General features: G+C 37.2%; 1 pseudogene; it reads right to left on the bottom strand.

Moving 5' to 3' along the window:
* Nucleotides 1-917: 917 nt before the first annotated feature.
* Nucleotides 918-21,700, bottom strand: part of LOC114611288 — a 40,636-nt pseudogene continuing 19,853 nt past the window's right edge.

Raw genomic sequence — 21,700 nt, forward strand, 5'->3', positions numbered from 1 at the left:
TTGTAAACCATCAAGAGAAATGCTTCACAATAGAATCATGAAGAGATGTCAGAAGCACATTATTTAAATATTTTCCTCCGTGATTTTTTTTCCTATGACATTTTATAAAATTATATAATGAAAAAATAAATTAGGAAGAATTTAGAGGGGAGTGACATGATGTGGACATGAAATAAAAGATAAATTATCTGTGAAGCTTTTGTTGTCCATCAGCCTAGTGTTGTCTCATTGGTGTCCTTGTGTGGGTGACAAGCATGTACATAACTCCTGAGATTGTAGAGAACCTCCCACAGAAGACATGATAGAATGAAACAGTGATATGAAGACTGGGATGCTCACGATCCAATACATACATTATGTTTGAAAACTAACAATGATTCTTTTTTTTTTTTTTGAGGAGTCTGTAGCTTCTTTCTTTATTGGACACTAGGTAGATGAAACATAGATCTACACTGTTAAACAATCATTAAAATACTAACCAGGATTAGGCCCTGGCCTAGAGCTCCAAACCAGAAGCAATAAAGAACGAGATTGAAGGGGTGGCCGTAATTCTCCAACATCACCAACACCCATAAAATGAGGCTCTTGAATCCTTCCAGGGCCAGACCAGGGCTTGGACGCTTGGGTTAACCCAGGTACCCCTGGCTGCATCTTTCATGGCAAAGTAATCATCAAGGGTCTGAAGGGAGCAGCCAACTGAATCCAGACACAGAAGACCCAAATGGCCGGAGGGTGGGAAACGGACAAGTGCTGTCCAGCTGGAGATAAGATGCAGGGAATGCAGGCTGAGGGGAGGGGCTGGGGACAGTATTGCAGCACTATAGAAGTACAGCCCCCAGGGTTCTGTCGTGAGTGGCTGATCAGGTGGCAGCTGGCGGTATCCAGGTGGCATTCCTGACCCGAGCCTAGCTGATGGCTCACACGTTGTGGATCTTCTTGGTGACATGGGGCTCCTCATCTACCAGCTTGGACTTGAGGTGCTCCTTCTAGGCTAAGATGTCTCCAGGACATTTGGTGATTGTCTGTTTCTCACAGACCCAAATTTCCTGTGCACCCTGCGGGATGAGTCTGAAATCATGGCTGAATAGCATCATGCCACCCTCAAACTCATTGATGGTGGCTACCAGAGAGTCAATAGTCTCGATGTCCAGGTGATTGGTAGGCTCGTCCAGAAAGAGCATGTTGAGGGGTCTGCCAGGCCAGCCAGACCAGACACACCCGGCACTTCTGCCCGTCCGACAGGTTCCAGATTGGGCTCACCTGCTGTTTCCCAATGAGGCTATATCTCCCAATGACTTCCTCATCTCCTCCTTCTCCTTGATTTCTGGGTAGCACTTCATCATGTACTCCAATGGTGAAAGGTCCAAATCCAGCAGCTCCTCTAAGTGCTGGTGGTAATGCCCTATCTTGACAAGAGACTGCTTCTGGATCATTCCATCTGTAGGCAGAAGCTCTCCAGTTATCAGCTTCAGTAGAGAGGACTTTCTGGCTCTGTTTGATCCTACCAGAGCCACTCTTGTGTCAAGGTCAATGCCAAACTCTAGATTATTGTAGATGCAATGCCCGTCTTTTGTATACTTGAAGCTCATGTTCTGCACCATAATGACAGGTGGTGGGATCTTACCACACGGTGGAAAATAAAATGACAGTGTCTTGTCACCACAACCCTTTCTGTCAGTCTGGATATCATCATTTTCTGTAGTGTTTTCTCTTTCCTTTGGGCCTGCTAGTCCAGTTTGGTACTGCTATAGCCAAACCTGGCAATGTAATTCTTCATGTGTGTTAGCTATCTGGTCCTTCTCCCAATGAAACCTCTTCATCTGATTCTCTTCCAGCTCCAGCCATGTCTTCACATACTGATCATTTAACAATGATTCTTACCATGGCAATAGAAATTATTCTATATTTTCAGTGTAATCATTAGAAAAACAGTACAGAAGTGTCATACATGAACCATTGTTTCGTTTTCAATATACTTCTAAACTGCAAAGGACATTATTGCAAACAAAGGTTCCCATGCCCAGGCTCTGTAACCTTCTGAACCTTCTGATCTCACAGTTGAGATGCACATTAAGCAACATGACAGATCATTGCTCAGGATCTCTTCCTCTTTTGGCTTAAGGTTAAATCTGAGCAACCAGATTCTTCCATACTCAGTGTCTAAACTTTGTTTATTAATGTTTAAATTGTATTAAATATGTGAACATATTTTGATCCTATTCTTTCTCCTTTCTTAAATCCTTCAAGATCCTATCATACCAACTTAACTTCATGTTCTCTCTCTCTCTCTCTCTCTCTCTCTCTCTCTCTCTCTCTCTCTCTCTCTCTCTCAAAAAGAAACAAACAACAACAAAAACAAAACAATAAGACAAGAAATACCAATCAGACCAAAACAAAAACACACAAAAACATGAAGTCTGTCTTATATTAGCCAACTATTTCTGGGCATGGAGTTTGACCTGGAGTGTGGTTGGTATACCCAGTGTCCTCCACTCTAGAAAACTGACTTCCCTTTTCTCACCAAGTATCAACTGACTACCTGTATGGTAGGCATTTGTGTTCACTTCCCCTTCTAAATGCTAATATTTTGTCTAGTTTGGACTTGTGTAGATCCTAGGCATGCTGTCAAGTCATTGTGAGACCTTATGTGTATCAATACTGCTGTTTCTGAAAGACTATGATTCCTTGGTGTCATCTACCATCTGTGGCTGTTACAATTCTTCCACACTTTCTTCTATGTGGACTCTGAGCTTTGACAAGGTGACGTTTGATAAATATATCTACTTCAAAGTGAGTGCCCCAACAGCCTTTCACTCTGCAGATATTTCAGTTGTTGGCCTTCATGGTAACTACTCACATCTGCTGAAAGAAGTTTCTACTAATAAGGGATGAGAGATACTCTGATTTATAGGTATAGCAATGTGTCATTAGGAATCAATTTTTATTGCTATGTTCATCTAGCAGAGTAATAGTAAAAGACTTTCCTTTAGGGCTGATGACCTATCTAGTCCCAGGTTCTTGGCTATGTTGACTGTGTCATGTATGGGTTCCATTTCATGGAATGAGTCTTAAATTCAATCAAAAAAGAATTTGGTTACTTCAATAATATTTTTGCCACTATTATAACAGTATATTTAGCAAGCAGTTCACAGTGGTAGCATTTGTATTTGTATGATATTGATGGCAGAATCTGAATCTTAGGGATAATGATATATCAGTGGAATTTCATTACTTTTTGTTACCTAATTGTTAAAATGTAAAGAATATTTTATTTGGGGAGATTTAAATTTTATAGACTGTATGAGTCTAAGACATTCTGCTCTGGAACATGACATATGAACATGACTTTCAAAGCTGTGATTGTGACGTTCCATTAAGCCTGAGAGTCATTATTCTAGGTTAAAACATACCTCCCATGTGTGTCCTAGTGCTTCATCTATAACAAAAGTCCCCCAGCTTCATGATTTTTTCTTCAGTTTTTTAATTTAATATTGGGAACTCTTTTGTATTATTTTAGAAATACTACCCGCATTACTCAAAACGAGTTTGTATTCCTTACCATGAAAAAGCCTTCATTGTTATAGTATTGAAGATTGGACACAAATGTTAACTTCAAAAACATGTCTTATCAATAATATTCTCATCATTCTAAAACATCTCTCTTTAACCCTTTCATGATCACCATTTATGGGTGTGAAAACTACTGTCTGCCCATGGTCCTTGCCAAAAAGGAAGCAAGAAACATCTATCAATCCATACTCCTATTGCCAAGCCATGTTCTCTGGCACAAGATGGATCTGCCCAGAGGAAAAGATGCTTTTGTAAAATATTCATACAAAAGCACCATCTGCTTTGAAAGCCATAAACCCATGGACTAATCACTCACAAGGGCTGCCTTTCCTAATCAGCACAAAGAAGACATATGGGTAGTGGCCTCAACTCTCTCCTAGCTTTTCAAATGATATAATTTTTTTCTCCTTCAATCTTTAAAATTCCAAACTCTTAAACCTTCTAATACCCCCATATTTCCCATGTCTAAGATCTATCTCTGAATGACTTTTCTTTATATGACTTTGAATAATTATTGTGTTGTTCCTGTATTTACTTAAAGATGTCATTATGAAATATTTCTATATTCATTGCCAATGTCTACAGAGGATCTGGAATCACACAATGATGGCAAACGTCTCTCCTGATCACAGTGCCAACAATTATCAAATTAGAAAGCAGACAGATTAAGAATCAGAGTATTTATTTTCAGACTTAAAGTGATTTGGGGAATCTACGAGTTACTTTTTTCATCATTAAGTATGAAGAGTGATAAAAAAATGAAGTATCAACTTATTTGTCTAAAATTAAAATTGTTTTATCTGAGTAGACATTCATACAAGATATACAGTAAAAAAAAATCTGCTTTCAAAAGATTTGGCATGCAAAAATATGAACAACATGAATTTTCCAAAGGGTTTGGAATGATTGGACAATTCCAACATATTTACCAACTGGCAGCTTGAATCAACTTCCCAACTGACATGTTTCTTCATTGCAAATTCCTGAGTATCCTCAAAATGAAAACTGACAGAAGATCCCAAGCCTTAATACCTACTGCTACCCAGCCAGGAATCAGCAGGGCCAGCTAGAGGATCAGAGTCTAATGAGTATCAGTGTCAGCTTGCATTAGATTTGTGTCATGGGTACCTAGGATGCTGTGCTTCACTTCTACAATGTTATGTATAGCTTCTACATGAGAACAGGTTTTCCTCTGTACAGTGACAAGCCAAATAAGATGGCTTTCTTTTTAGCTTGGTTTTCTTGATTTGAATCTCTTAGTATAAAATTATAACAAACTGTACTGGTTTAAAAAGATGATTGTAGATTATTAAACAATTTCCTCCACACTAAAACACCCCAAAGGTGGCTGTTATTTGAGTACATCAGCACAAAATGAAAAGTGTAATCCTTCCAATTTAACTGTAAGTCTTCTACAGAGTTCCTAGATAGCTGAGATGGCAGGTGTTTTAAAGATAGGGAGGTACAGAATTAAAAAGAGGGCAGGAGAGGGTGGAGAGAGCACCCTCATAGAGGCAAAGGGGAGGAGGAAGAGGCCAGATGTGGAAGAGAGCTTTATGAAGGGGTAACTAGGAAGTGGGATATAATTTGAGATGTAAACAAATGGAATGATTAATTTTTTAAAAAGACTAAAAAAATCACTGAATTTATGTGTTTAAGCCTATTACTAGCCCTTCAGTTTTATATAACCCTGTTGAATAGTTATTAAAATATTATGCTGAGTTAGAAAAGAATTAATATTATTAATAAACAGGCATGCAATAGGCATTGTTAAATTTTCTACAATAGAGACACTGTCTTCACAGCTATCAGACACATGGCCCTGATTCAGTGCACAAATTACCATGGAGTGTTCATATTGTGAGGTTTAATTCCTATCTGAGAACAATTGTGGAAAATTCTTAGATTTATGGCCAGTAAGAAAATGTAGAAAATACTCCAGAGAATAAGTAATCCCTCTCCCATAGTAGAAAAGTATATGATGTTATGAAAAAGATGTTAGACAGGTTACCTGTATGAAGTTTGATAAACAGTAAATCCACAATGTTTATATGGTTTCTTATCACTAACAAAGTTTTGCTGAAGAAACTTTATTACTTGAACTATGTTGACATATCATAAAGATAATATTGACATTTGTGTTAGTTAATATTTGAATTTTTGTATTTTTGAATAATCTTCCTGGATGGATTGATTAGACAATCTTCCATTTGTTCAGTTTCCACAAAAATCCCCTATAAATATTTTATTAGGAAACCCTGAAAAAAATATAGAAAATCTTTCTTCTAATTATGCTGAAATTATGTTATCTTAAGGTAATTGACCATCTCTATTCTACTTAGGCTCCATTGTAAACATAGTATTCCTGAGGTTCAGTGGTGTGTCTGTGTGTGTGTGTGTGTGTGTGTGTGTGTGTGTGTGTGTGTTTATTTACATGGAGATTCAACTCTTCCCTCCTGGGTACATATTAATTCACACTAACTCGTACATTCAATCTAATTAATATATCACTTAAATGAACTACTTGACTCCTCATTGATTTTTATACACCTCACCATGGGAGTTCCAGGATCAAACTTGGGTCATCTGTCTTGGCAGCAAGTGCATTTATACACAAAACCATCTCTCCAGTTCAAATATCCTTAATAATCAGATAAACAATTTCTAACATCAAAGTTTATCTATTTAAAAGGCTACTGCAGACACTTTAACTGCCTAACCATCATCGTCCAATTCCTTTTTATCTTCCATTCTAGTAGAACTCTAAATTTGTTTAATCTTGTTACAAATCAGACTCAGATTTTTTAAAAAAAGACTTTACCATTTATACGAAACACATTTAAGAAACGTGGAGGAGAAAGGGTTCAGCAGACACAGACTACGAAACCCTATGTCTTAGCATCTTTAGCCATCACAACTACAGCCTTTTTTTTTTTTTTTACTCTGGTGCATCATCAAAGCCAGGTTCAAGATATCCTCTTGCGTAAGGGAAAGAATCCTTCTGGAACTCAGGTAGGAAAGATGTGTTCTTTCAGCACAGGCAGCAGATCTGCCATCCCATCTGCAGACAGCAAACCCAGACACTTTGCTGATGCCCAGAAGTGCTTGTTGACAGGAGCTTGGTATAGCTGTCCCTGAGAGGCTCTGCCAGAGCTTGACCATTGCAGATGCAAATACATACAGCCAAATATCAGACTAGTGCAGGGACCACAACAAAGAAGTTAGGGCAAGGACTGAAGGAGCTGAAGAAGTGTGAAGGAAGAACAACAATTTCAACCAACCAGATACCCCAAAGCTCCCAGGGACTAAAACACCAACCAAAGAGTACACATGGGGGTTGGTGGGACCATGGCTCCAGCTGGATATAAAGCAGAGGATTGCCTTATCTGGCATCAATGGGAGGAGAGCCCCTTGGTCCTGTGGAGGGTGGATGACTCAGGGTAGAGGAATGCTAGGGTGCTAAGGCGGTAGTGGGTACATATCAGGGGAGCACCATCATAGAGGTAGTGGAAAGGGGAGGGAATAGAGGGTTTGTGGAGGGGAATCTGGGAAGGGAGATAACATTTGAAATGCAAATAAATAAAACAACAAATTAAGAAGGGGAAAAAACCAGTAAGATTTCTAAAAAGTGGTCTTAAAAGCAGTTTCCTCAAATAATCCAAATAAAGATTTTTAATGTTAAATATAGATTAATCAAAGCACATAACGATTATCATTGTCTGAAAGTAAAATGTGAAAAATCCAAAAAGAGCTTCCAGTGTTCATCACAGAAACTGAAAATCAAAGATGTCCTCATTCCGCTTCAGGAAGCTAGGCCTAGTGGAGTTGTCTTGCAATCCCGGATACTACCGAGGTTGAGGCAGGATGACTCAAGGCCTACCTGGACTACAGGGTGAGTTCAAGGCCAAGTCCAAATAACTTGGTGAGACCTTGATTCAAAACCAGAAATAAAATGATAGATGGACACAGCTGAGAAATAGAAGACTTGCTCAGCTACATGAATCCCTAGATTGTATCCCTCTGAAAATTGTTCTTCATTCGATGATATGTTTACTCAGGTTTTGAAAATGGGGACAGCATACTTGATGATTCCAGATCAAGGAGATTCTCCATATGTTCCTACACAAAAAATGAGGGAAGTAGATTCCCACAAGGTGTATACATTGTATAGTCATTCATTTATAAACAAATGTGTAAATTATAAATGACCATTTAACAAAACTGTAGGGGAGATATTTAGAAAACTGTCCCCAGTCCAGCTTGTTCCTGGGCAGCTGCCATGTTCTCGCTGTTCCTCTGCTTTGACCAGAGCTGTGGCTAGCTAGATGCATGGGCCCTGGCACCCACGAGATGCCAGTGTGGGGGATGACTCTGCCAATCCACCACACTGCATCCACAAAGCTTGGCTGAACTCCAGACAATATCTGTCATCCTCCCAGTACCAGGTAGATATGAAATTCTTAAAGCTTAATGGTTATCTAAAGGATTTATATATTTAGAAATGCTCAATTAACAAGGTGCCCACACAATTAGAGTTGTTATCCAACATCTAACCTTTTGATAGAAGTTGCTACCCAGGACAGCTTTCGACCCATACATGGTTCTCCATGGTTGCCCCCTCTCTTCTCTCCTTCCTCTCTTTTCCCCTCCCCTTCCTCTTTTTCTTCCCTCCCCTTCCTCTCTTCTTCTCCCAGCTCCACCTCCTCTTCTACTGCCTAATCACCAAGCTCCACTGTGAAAACAATGTAGCAGAATAAATATCCTGCTATACAAAACAATATCAGATTCTACCGTAACCCATGACTATGGACTGTTCATCAGGATTACAACACTAGGCTTGAAATTTCCTCCTGTGGACCTGGCCTTAAGTCCAATCAGAATGTCATTATATACCTCATAATAGTCATGGTGTTCTTGCACTGGTAGGCATAGCTTGGCTGGCATGTCAGTGTTATACCATGAAGAGCCCACACTGGGTAAGACAATGTATACTCCCCAATATCTCACCAGCCCACAGAACATTTTGAGACCCTACAGAAGCAAGACAACAAAGATGAAGTTTCTTGGTTCTTCTGAGAGTGATTTCTCTGTCTTGTGGCTGAAATGTGTCTTCATACAGCAGTCTCACCACATAGATTTGGTTAGTAACCAAGTATGGTGACAATGGGTTGGAGGATGATATTTTGGGAATCTCTGAAGCAGCCTGACTTTTAGCTCATAGGGGTGTGTATTATGTTTTGTTCCACAATTTTAATGTAATAATCCATGTCTTCTTGGAGTGACAGAGCATTATAAAACTAGTTAACAAGCTAATTTCAAAATATAACTTTAAAAAATTAATATGAAATTACCTTGCATTGGTAAAGAACAAAAATGTAGCTCTCAACAGAGATTTTTCGAAAGATTTTTTTAAACCAAATTTTTTAGAATTAGAGAAAAGTTAACTGTCAAAAGACTATTTTTAAGATAATGTAATTAAAAGGCGAAAGATTTATACGATCTGAAGAGAAACCAGCACGCCTTTAATCCCAGCACTTGGGAGGCAGAGGCAGGCGAATTTCTGAGTTCGAGGCCAGCCTGGTCTACAGAGTGAGTTCCAGGACAGCCAGGGCTACACAGAGAAACCCTGTCTCGAAAAACCAAAAAAAAAAAAAAAAGATAATGTAATTATAAAGAATTAACTTTTGAGTATGTAGTTTGTAACCTGAAGTGAAGAAATGAACAGTTCTAGTTCTAATGTCTCAGTGGATCACTCTCGTCATTTATAAATGTCCAAATGCAACCCTCGCCCACCTTATTTGCGTGGAATAATAATTGAAAAGGTAAACACGGATATCTCCAACTCTTAAAATATCCCTCAAGCTTATCTGAAATTAAGCTCTGGGGATAAACTCCAGTGGTTTCTAACACAAAGCACAACTCAGTCATACTATTCTGACTTTGAGCTAAACACTCCAATATGCCAGAGCCTCTGTCTATCATTCTCAGTACTACATTATTCTCAGCACACATCCTTGAGCATTGATTTAAAATCATAGAATGAATCCATGAGTAAACAAAACTGGTATGCATAGGATCTTTATAATTTATGAAGCATGTTTTTCCTACAATCGCTTCTGACATAAATATTATAATTATGAATGCTATTTAATAAAGAAGAAAAATTAAAAATAAGTAAAATCTTTAAATTTCCAATAGGTACACTGATACTGAATAAGATATACAAGTAATAATTAAAAGTCAAACCTTTAATCTATATTTAGAAATCTATACCCTGACCACAAGCTATTAATAAAGTTTACATAGTCCCATAACTCTTCTAGCATATCACCTTCTGTCATGAATTTGCTGTTTTGTCTAGCCTTCTAAAATATGTCTAAAATATGTTAAATCAACATCCTTCATATTCTTTCCCCACATTTATGATTATTGATGTTTACGAATTTCTACATAATTTTTAAATTATTTATTGGCCATGTTCTTTGTTTGCTAATACTTCTGATATACCGCAGTGGAAATTTTCAACAGTAATGACATCATGTTACCAAAACTGCTTTCTAATCAAAGGCAGCGCCAATGATCAGATTATGCCAGCTTCCCAATGTTAACATATTGGAGAGAAAAAAAATTGTAAAAGAAACCGTCAATGAAGTGGTCCCATGTTAACTTATTACAGCAATGATAAATATTTAATATATGGAAATTTCTAATAATGGAAGCCAATACTGTTACAAGGAAGGGCAGAGTTATATGTAATGCATAACTATAATTAGGGTACATTTGCATATGTACCTTGGGGAACTTTTCTCAAGGAATTAAATTTGCATTCTGACCCAGAATATACATGCAGAGAGATACAGAAAAGAAAAAAAATAGAGAGATTTTTTCAAGTTCAATTATATCAGCATCTGGAAACTCTCTAGCAATCAGTTTTCCCACATATTAAGGATCATTTAAAATTATGGCAAAGAACAGTGTTCTCCTACTTGCCATTCTGAGAGGTCAGAAAGCACCCTAGATGCAAAGCTGAGAAGAAACTACCTTGGTGCTGATATTTCAGAGACAAAATCTAATCTAAGTTGCCTTAAGAGTTGGCAGTTCTCCTAGAGAGTTTAAACAAAGCTTCCAGCTTCTAAGCATCTTCCACTTGAGAATTTTCCATTGGGTTAAAAATCTGTTTCTGGGAAAAGTATCTGAGAGAGGTGATGGATATAAACGTAGAAAGCAAATCTGACACAGGTAGAAAGGGAGGTATCCAGTCAATGCAACACCACTCAAGGTTGCTGGCAAGATTCTTAGGCTTTCCAGAACTATTATTGAAAATCTGGATTCAGGACATAAATGGAAGGACTGAACCTCAGCACTGGACTGCCTTCTCTATATGTTGTGATGATGAGAACACACTGAGAAAGGTAAGAGTCAATAGGGATTGGAGAATTCCACTGTGTACCACCAGAGAATATTATAACTAAAGCACAGGGAAATGACTTAGGTGTACTTCTAGCCTTCACATGCACCTGAATACCATACACATGTGCATATGAACCCTCCAACACAAAAATACACATACACAAACATGCATAAAATATAACAAAGAGAGACAGACAGACAGAACAGAGAGACAGAAGATCTAAGAATGAGAGAAAGACAAGTAAACCAAAGAATCAGAAACCAGAACGGCTGCTGTTAGCTTGGTTCTGGAAACCATTAATGAGAACACTGCAAGAAGCCTTGTCACCAGGCCCTGCTCTAAGAAGCAGGCATCTTCTACTCCAGAAATATCTTGTTCACTTTGCTTTGCCTTGTAATACCTTTAGGGAAAGGGGAGTTATCCCCTAGCTAAGGAGAGGCTGGACATCACTGCCAATGCTTTTTTAATACACGGCAAGAATACGTGTTTGTATCCTAGAAAAAAACTGAATGTAGCCTAGCCTAATAGCACAGTGCACAGGAAGAGAAAGTGAGGGTGAATGTTCTATACATGACCAGGTGTGAGCAACAATGTCAGATTAAGCATGCTTTCACATTCTTTCTGGTTTTTTGGCAAATATCTCTCCTTCCTTAAGCTACAAGACTATGGTAGGTTGTATCCAACTCTGGACAGCATGACACTGAATCTGAATGCTTTATAAATGTAGCTGGTCTTGTGGTCATTGTCTTTTGTTCTTAAAGGTCACTCATTGAAGCTAGAGCTATGGACCAGAGGTAGAATAGGAGCTCTGGTCTAGATCCACTCAATTATTTCTAAAAATTACTAACATTTTTTATTCAGATGTTCATAAATTTTTGTTCTCGGGTTTTAGTCAGACTGATCTTCTTGATGTACCTTAAATAAATGGCCTAAAACCTTTATACCTTTGTTCCTATTCTTCAAGGTCTGAACTTTCCTGAGTTTTCCAGAGAATGATGAACTTTAATTCTGTCATTCTCAAAGCGTAAGAAACTCTGAAGCCAGTGCTCAAATCTGTCACAAGTGACCAAATATTTTAGTTCATTTGCTTGTTTTATGGTGCTAAAAGTGGAACCTAGGGACTCACACATGCTATACAAAGTCTTGCCCACTTAATAGCTGAATCAACACAGTGACAAACATTTTATAACATAAGAAGTATGAACAAACAACTTACTTAAAATGTATCTTATGTGTAAGATTGAGAGTCAGGATTTATTCCACATGAAAACTATCAGCATAATGCTAAGAAAAATTATTTTAATATGTACTTTCAAATGTGAAAATCAATGATACTTCTCTGAAGAAAACATTATGAAGAGACTTTTAAAGTAAGATGAGAACTATTTGATTAAGACATATTCTTTCTCAGCTCAGCAAGGTGACTGATTCAAGTCAGAGTCATATGGTATTCTGGTTACATCCCTGGATTTTCTTTTGAAAGAAAGTTATTCGTCCCCTCATCCATCACTGTAGGAGTTAATAAAACTTTAGAAAGAAGCAATTGAGATCAACCTCTCCTTGCATGAGCAGGAAAATCATACATTCCTTGACATTTCTCAGTGATCACTGATTAGAGGTATTATGCATAAGCTTTACTATAGATCACCCTGGGTAGTCATTCTACTATGCTAATGCACTCAAAAAAAGTGAGACTATCTATGCACCGTTGTTGTATTTAAAAGTCCCCTTTCAAATCTTTAGATATTTGAAATAAAAATACATGAAGAAAGATGTGGTGTGGGCTCTCTGTCTAATACACTTTCTACATAAATTATAAAATATCTGTGATAGGAACAAAAGGCAATATTATACATAAAGTAACTGACATGTTCAATCACACAATGTATATTTAAATTGGTAAATAAACAGTAAAGAATATCAAATATATATTTACAATGTAGAACTACAGATTTTTTAACTTGTTCATTATTCAAACTTAAGACTGGATATGCAGCATTTTATAATAAAACACATTTAATTTAATACACAAATGCAAATTATAGTATCATGAAATAGTTAAATAACTATGAAACATTGTTTTATATTTTAAATTAAAATAAATTTTATGTCAATGCCCTCCTTTCCTCTAACACATGCTCCCTGTTTCTAAATTTATGGCCTCTTTATGTTTGCTATGTAATGTGTACTATGAATAAAGCCATAACTACAACTTAATGAGTCAATTTAGTATAACTTTCATGTACTTATTTTTAAGGCTGGCCATTGATACTGGATAACAAATTAGGAAACTTATCTCTAGTTCTTTTTTGCTAGCAGTTGTTGGATGCTTTTAACTCTTTGGTTATATATAAAACCCCATGAGATTTTTTTTCCCCATCCATTTTCCTAAGTCAAATGGTATTGATATTTATTCAGGTCTGATTGTGGCAGCCATATTGTTGAAATTTTATGAGTGGAGCTTCCATGCCATATCTAAAAAATACAATTTTGTACCAGCTTCCTGGTCCTCTGTCTCTTACAATCTTCTCCTTCTTCTGTGATGTTCCATGAGCCTTATATGTAAGGGCTGTATAGTAGATTTATCAGTTGAGGCTGAGAATCCTGAAATCAATTAATTCTTTGCATTTTGGCCAGTTGCGGCTTTCTAAAATGGTCTCCATTTACTGCCAAAAGAATATTCTTTGATGAGGAGTCAGAGCTACACTTAATCTCTGAGTTTAAGGGTAAGTATTTAGAATACAGTTAGGAATTATTCTAGTTTAGTAAAACTGGCAGTACTCAGTTCTCTAAGATTCATGACATCACTAGCCAAAGATAGTTGACTAAATTTACAGTGCTAGCTATTATTTTCCTCCCACAGAGTAGACGTTAGGTCAAATTAGAGAACTGTTTGTTATCACCAAAATATGAGTGTCATACTGATCCTTGTGGTATATAGTTGACAAAGCTAGGTAAGATTATTTATTCTTTTGCTTCCTTGCTAGATTACTTATTACCATCTGCTACTATGAAAGATAGTCCTTAGGGTGGAGGTCTTAAGGTCAGATCCAACCCAAATTGCTGTATGTGAAGTTTCTAATTTCTTCATGAATAGGAAACTGCCTGCAACTACTTGGAGACAGCCCAGGGTCAGTTTATTGTTTTGAGTATCTCAGAGATTCTCCTGAACAACTAAAAGCAAGGTTACTCATGTCTTTTATTGAGTTTTATTATATTGTGTATGGTTCTTGGGAAAAGCATTAGCACCCCAAGTAACATAACTTCATTTAATCTATATGCATATTCATACTATATTTATCTATATACTTATCTGTATTATATATAGCTTTAGGTAAAATATAATTGATATGATTCATCCACATAATAAAGGCAATTTATATCAAGCCCAGAGACAATAGCCAATATTATCCTAAAGAGAAAGAAACTCAATGCATTTTTATTAATATCAGGAATAAGAAAAGGATGTCCACTCTCAACATAACTATTCAATACAGTACCTAACGTCTTAGCAAGAACAATAGGACAATGGAAAGATATCAAGGGGATACAAATATGAATGGATGAAGTTAAATCATTTTTCTTTGTGGATGATATTATTTTATATATAAAAGACCCTAAAGACTTCACCAGGCAATTTCTACAGCTGACAAGCACTTTCAACAAAGTATCAGGATACAAAAGTAAGACACAGAAGTCAGTAGCTATTCTATATACAAATGACAAGCCTATTACACTAGGGTAATAGTGCCTTTCACAGAAGCCTCAAATAATAATTTTGAGCTAACTCTAGTCAAGCAAGTGAAGGACTTGCATAATAAAAACTTAAGACATTGGAGAAGTCACAAGAAAATGGAAAGATTACTCATGAGTCATGACCCTAGTTCGTGGGTCAGGAGGATTAATATAGTGGAAATAATCAACCTACTAAAAAGCAGTATTATATAGTCAATGCAATCATTTATGACTGTTTCAAACATCCTTAGTTTGACTTATTCCTCCTCCCTCCTCCGCCTCTGTATTGTCCGTCTTCATCCCTCCCCAATTATATCCCCAACCACATTGTTGCTATTTCTTCCTCCACGTTACCTGTATTCTACTATTCACATGTATAGAGCTGTTGGCTGTTTTATTTTCTTCTGTGAAGGGAGCTTCAGGACACACTTCTTATGAGTTGTCATTCATGCTGGCATGGGCTTCTGGGCAATGTAGCTGTTCTTCAGCTGTAGTTGCTCCTGTAATTAGCTCCTTACTTACATCCTATAAGTAACCCCAGTAAACTTACTAGATCAGAAGATTATACGTGGTTGCAGAAATTGTTTCCCTGCTCCTTCATCTGTACCACATCTCAGATATATAGATATTTTTCCATATCTCATCAGGAAAAGTCATGCAACTGGTCATTGTTTTCTGTTCCTCTATAGTATGGTGATATAACTATGTATTGTCCAATCCTAGACTTCCCCATGTTTTAAGCTTTGAAATAAAGCCTCCAAATAAAAGTTAACCTACATTCTACTATTCAGAATCAGATATATGTCTAGAATGGGTACCTTAATAAGCTAAACAGACATCAGAGATAATCTGAATCTCACCGCCATGGATTTTTCCAGAATCTGCCTTTGAACAATGTGTCATTCCTGTATCCTTATTTTAATTGCAAGCTCTATGTCAATTAATATCAAGCCTTTCTGGTGTTTTCAAAGGAAGCATTCTGTTTAGCATCAGTCTTGGAAGCAATTCTACTATATTTGTTTTCCAAGTATTTCACAAATTGTTGAACTAGAACCAAGATCAAAACTCGATTGTCAAAAATAAGACAAGCACTTGTCTTCAGGAAACCCCTGACTCTTGCCCACTTCTAATATGATGCCAAAAGATAAAGTCTCCCAATAATTCTCACACATATCCAGTATCACAGGAAGAACAGAAGGGTGCTGTTCATTCTGGGAATTCTCAAAGTATAGCTGATGTCAGTTGGAAGCTATCTATATGGTAAGTGGAATACACTAAAATTTGTAGATCTCACTGACGGATGTTGCACTGTTGATTCCCTCTTGCATGTGTAATAGAGTTGGAATGAATTTATTTCCAACAAAGAGAGTGTCAGTGTGATAATTTTCCCACAGGAAGAAATAATCAAGGAAAAGCAATCTGTTCTAAACTGTATCAGATGTCTTCTATAATTAGATAATATTCTTCTTCAGAACCACTAAGTGTTTCTTGTGGTAGCTGGTAGAAAGGAATAAACATATCTAGAAAGGATACCAGTGTGAGAAAATAGAGAAGGAAGAAACGTCCCATTTGAGATGAGAGACAAAGGTGGAGATGATACCAGGATGAGTGAGCAGGGAAGAAAGGTGGACAGGAAATAGTCACAAAAACAGGGAGAGGTGTGTATTCTTTTGTCTGATTCCTGAAATAGGAAGAGTTTTTAACATGAGAAATGAAAGTCTAATGCGCTTCACCTGCTATAAAGAAGGGAGAAGGCAGCTGCTGAGCTTACAGTAGTGGACTGATCCATAATCTAACGTGGGAGCAGTGTCCTTCTGAGAATTAAAGAGGAGCAGCTATCATTTACTGAACATGTGTTGTGTGCCAGGCACAGAACTGAATACCTTAAATATAGTAACTTACTTAATCCTCCTCATAACTAGAGGAGGAAGTGAAGCCAAAGAAAAACATAAGTCTGGTTGAAAAAAGAAAACATTTCCCGGTAGCAATCATTAGTGACTCTGTGAGCCTGGAAAGTGTGCAGTAGTAACTGAGCATCTTCAATCCCTATGTTTTGTGTTCTAAAACAAAGTGCATCATCGTGAAGAGTGTCACCAAGATTCACTAGAAGATCTGGATTTGTCCGATGGTCTGGAAAAAAAATCAAATGGGATAAGGAAGACTGTGACAAAGGCTTTCATTGGTGCTGACACACTAACTGCTTCAGCCTTTTATTCAAGAAAATAATATTTATCTAACCAAAGTGCTTCATACATACACGCATAATGTACATGTATGTAATTATGTTTATACGTATAAAAATTTAAAGGTAGAATCAGGTCTTCAAAAAGGTACCTATTTACCTTTCTGCTGGTGTTAATTTAGGAAAATAAATCGAATAGTTGTATTAATATTAAAAAAGAAGGGTGAGATAGAAAATATAAAGACAGCAATAAAAACAAAACAAAGGGATATATGTATCACCATTTCTTAGTGATTTTTTAGTCTCCCTTGAAACTCAAATACACAAGAAATGCACAGAAGAAATTTTTTAGAACTCAAGTCTTACTAAGAAAAAAAGAAGAACAAAATAAAAGTCTAGCCACTTCATAAAAGGTGTCTGTTCTCTTTATTTCCAATTCATGAAAAATTTCTCTCTGCTCTCTCAGCAGTATTTTTTGCCTCTTTAAATTTCCAGACTGCATTCTGAAGCTGTTTTATGATTGTTTTCAAAGACTTATGGAGGTATATAATATTGGAGAGTGTGGTCCTGGGCGCGGGCGCGCGCACGCACACACACACACACACACACACACACACACACGTGCATCCATGTGTGTTTTTAACAGTAAGAATAAGAAACTACCTTTCCGTTTGGGTTAGAATGGAGATGAAATGAGGAATGGCCGCCACCAAGCAGAAAATACACTCACTTTATGTGTGCCAGTTAATTACGACACTTCAGAGGCGCTTTCGAAAGGATAAGGCAAGCTGCATAAATTTAGCTGTAATCCAGGCAGGCAAAACTAATTTGCAGGGGATGGCCTTATCTAGCCGCTGCAGCTTTCTCAGAAAATTAACCTTGGATATTTGGGCCCAATTCAGAAAGTGTTTGATTTTTTTTTCTTTCCCTGCTCAGCATAAGAGAATTTTTGAATTCAGTACAATACCTGACTTTTAAGAGGCACGGTGAATGCTGTAGGCAGTTCAGAGTTATTACTGACAAGCAAAAATCTATTTTATATATACATATAGATGGTTGTCCTTCATGCCCATTATCCAGCCTTCTTACACGTGCATCAGAGGGTTTATCAGTGTAGGTATAGGGGCTTCTCGAATTAAGAGAAGGATGCAACTCATTTTTAATGTACTTAGAAAAATTCATCAAAGTTCATTGCAGAATAAGTCATGCATATTGACTTGTTCATTCCAGTGGAAATGAAGAAATCCCCCCTAAAAATAGAAGTGTAATGAAGTGTTGGAGCCAAGTCTTCTCTGTCATTGCAATTATCACTGATTCAGACCCTTGATGGACCACTATTAATTAGCCACACAGAGCAGAGTTAAAAGTTTACCTGTTTTGTTTATCATGTACCCCCTTACTGCATCCATATTTATTGAAATCTGTATGCTTTTCATATGACATCTCACTTAATCTTCATGCTAACCCTCTTTGTATTTGAATAGTTTTCCCAGGATAGGAGGCAAGATTTCATGTCATAGTTTCTAATCCATGTTAAGAATTCTTCATATAATGACAGGATATGGACATAGACATATTTCTACTGCATGACTAGTAAGACTTGGAGTTTCTTTCCAAAACTATTTTCAATGTTCTTATACTACTGTCCTTAGAATACTAAAATAACTTGTGCCCATTTTCTTAAATTTATACTCCAAGATGAACTTTTTTATCAATCAGCATTCAATGTAAATCCGTAACAAGCCCCAGAAGACCATATATACTAGAAGAGATAAGATTTAAGGAAATGGTTCTTTAATATTCTATCTACAATGGAATTACTGTTTCTCTCATTTCAAATCACAGGAGTTACTTATTTTAAAGTGCCATGAACTCAATTGGCAATAATTGTTCTTCAGAATGTTACAATTAGGCAGGAAGGAATATATTTATAATAATAAAGGAGGCATTTTAAAATAGAGATTGCATACAGAATCATGAAATGTGAAGCAATGGCTCCCATTTGGTTCTAAATTTTCTTCATGCTTGCTCAATAGCCAGGGCTAAATGTTATGAGTATTTATAGTTACACTCTAGGGTAGAAGAGCAGTGCGTTACTTATCATAAAGAATCATGCATAATACATAATGACTAAAACTATATCTTTATGAGAACAGAACAATTGAAGAAACTTTGACTGAAACAAGAAATAACTCTTCAACCAAAACTTCACAAGTAAACCCCCTCATGAAGACTTCACAGACAAAAGCACACAAATCATTGTTATATGACTACTAACATAAAATACATTTTTAAGAATATGAGGAATAAGTAATACAGAGACTAAGCTTGAAGGTCAGAAGGAGCAAAGGTATCAGTGAAGATGCCAGAGCATTACGTATTTTGATCTATAGATAATATTTACAAACTAACTAAATAGGTAGCACACACCTTTGGTGTCTGTGGAAATCTGTCACTAGATAAAAACTTGGTGAATTGGAGTGGATTCAAAGCCCCTGGTACTCTCAGACCTGAGGACAGTAGGGGTTTCATTTACTCTTGACCAGGTTCCTGTCCGGAAACATGTGACCACAACACCCCATGAATATGACAAGGACAATCAGTCACATAGGAGCAGTGCCCAAAGCCCCTCCATATGCAGGTGAGGCATCCCTAACATCTCAGACCAAGCCAACAGAAAGCATCTGCTTTTAGACCCAAACCCACCCCAAAATGTCTATAAGACCCTGTTCAAATGAAACAAAACACACACAAGTTATTTCATCAAGGACTGTCTGATAGCATCTGTCTTATAGAGCTGTAACACTTTGAGGAAGAGGATTCTCTCCGGAAGCTTTCGTTGCTAGAAACTGCTAGAGTTCACCACAGTTACTTCCTGACTAATTGCCAGAACTTGGTTTATACCTGCCCTCTGCAGTTTGCCTTGACCTAATGCCCCCTTCCCTTTGGAGAGCACAACTGATCTCCACAGCAGATAGCATCCAGTACACACACCTGTAATCCAGGCAATTGGAAAGCTAAGATATGAAACGTCCAAGTTCAAAGCCACGTAAGGCTCAAATTAAGTTTCAGGACAGCCTATCTTACATAGTAAGACATTGTCTCAGAAGAAAGAAATGGCAGGGAGGGTAGGAAAATGGAGTAGAGGAGGAGAGAAAGGAAGGAAAGAAGGGGAGGAAAGAAAGGGAGGGAAGGGAAGTGGATGGGACAGGAGGGGCAGGGAAGGAAGAGTGTGAAAAAGGAGGGGAGGGGAAGGATGGAAAGAAGCTTGGTAGCTTAGTCATTAAAGTGTTTGTCTTGCAATCATGAGAACTTAAGTTTCATACCCAAGAACCCACATTTTAAATAGTACCAATAGTAGTAACACACACTTGCAATTCCAGCACTGAGGAGACATACACAGATTCTGACATATGCAGATGTATACAGATTCTGGCAATGTCTACACCATTAAAAAAAAAACAATCAATTCTGGCCAGATGACTTACAACTTGATAATCTATGAATGCTGGATCAACAGATGAGCAAGTATACATACTAATGAAACCAGTTTAAAAAGCTTTTTAAGAGTGCTTATATCATCTCAGAGCTCCCAGAGACGCTGGTGATTACTTCCTGGTGACTGGGATAGTAGATAAAACCATGCCCATTAGCTATCTCCTGACTCTCTTATCTCCAATTCTGCCCCAAATAGACTTCTCATCTAACTCTCAAAGTTAGCAAAACTGAAGATACTTTACAAGAAAACTTAAACAGTTGAATGAATGTCCATAATTTTTAAGAACACTTCTAGTCCATAAAAAGGGGTGGATACAAACTTTCTAGTTGTTAAGCCTTTTGTTTAAAGTGAACTAATCACATATCACATTTGTAACATACAGCTCTTCCATAGATTTACATGAACTTGGGAGAATTTCCTAATTAAATGATTTTTCTTAATACAACCCACCCCTTTTATCTATTGTCTATCCTGTGGTGATTGTCTCGCATGGGACGAGAGTATAACAATTCTGCTACCAAAGAATAAAGAGTATTCACTGGCTGGTCTGGATTATTGAAAACTGTTATGGACTCTTGGAGTAAGTTATTCACAGAATATAGTAACCAGGCTTTGAAACGATGTATTAAAATTGAGTACTCCCTGTAATATTGTTTCTTCGATTTCTGGGGACAAGGCAGAAGTCACAATTCACTGTTGGTTAGAAAAAGAAGGGGGTAAACACTCCCTGTTATTTAAAAGAAGCACACAGGTGGTGGTGGAGCAATTCCCTGGTGGTTAATAGCATATACTGATCTTGAGGCAGACACAAATACAGTTGTCAGCACCCAAGTCTGGCAGCTGGTAACAGCCAGTAATCCCTATCACCTTTCTGAAGAATCCACAGCCACTTCCAACCTCTATAGGCCTCTATGTTCTCATGTACTACACACAAAGATAACATACACTGCGTTCAAAATTCTTCTTTTAAAGCATGCTAGGAGAAGAAATGATGAATCGTTTTTTCAAATAGGAGCTGAAACCCATTAATACAAATATTAATGGATATATTATGAAAAGACATGACATGCATGTTACAAGCTTAGCCTTTAACCCATACCTGACATGAAATTGCCTGGATAACCAAAAACTGAAGGTTAGATAGCCCAAAGTCATATGATAAAAGAAAAAAATAAATAAAATGATTCCTAATGATATGTTAACATACTCAGACATCGGCACCTAGACCAATCATCATGAGAGAGACTTCTCTCAGGAGCTGTTGGGAAGAGCAGATGCAGGAATCTACTACCAAATATTAGGT

Source organism: Grammomys surdaster, unplaced genomic scaffold, assembly GCF_004785775.1.
Source record: "Grammomys surdaster isolate TR1022 unplaced genomic scaffold, NIH_TR_1.0 126091, whole genome shotgun sequence".
NCBI lineage: Eukaryota > Metazoa > Chordata > Mammalia > Rodentia > Muridae > Grammomys > Grammomys surdaster.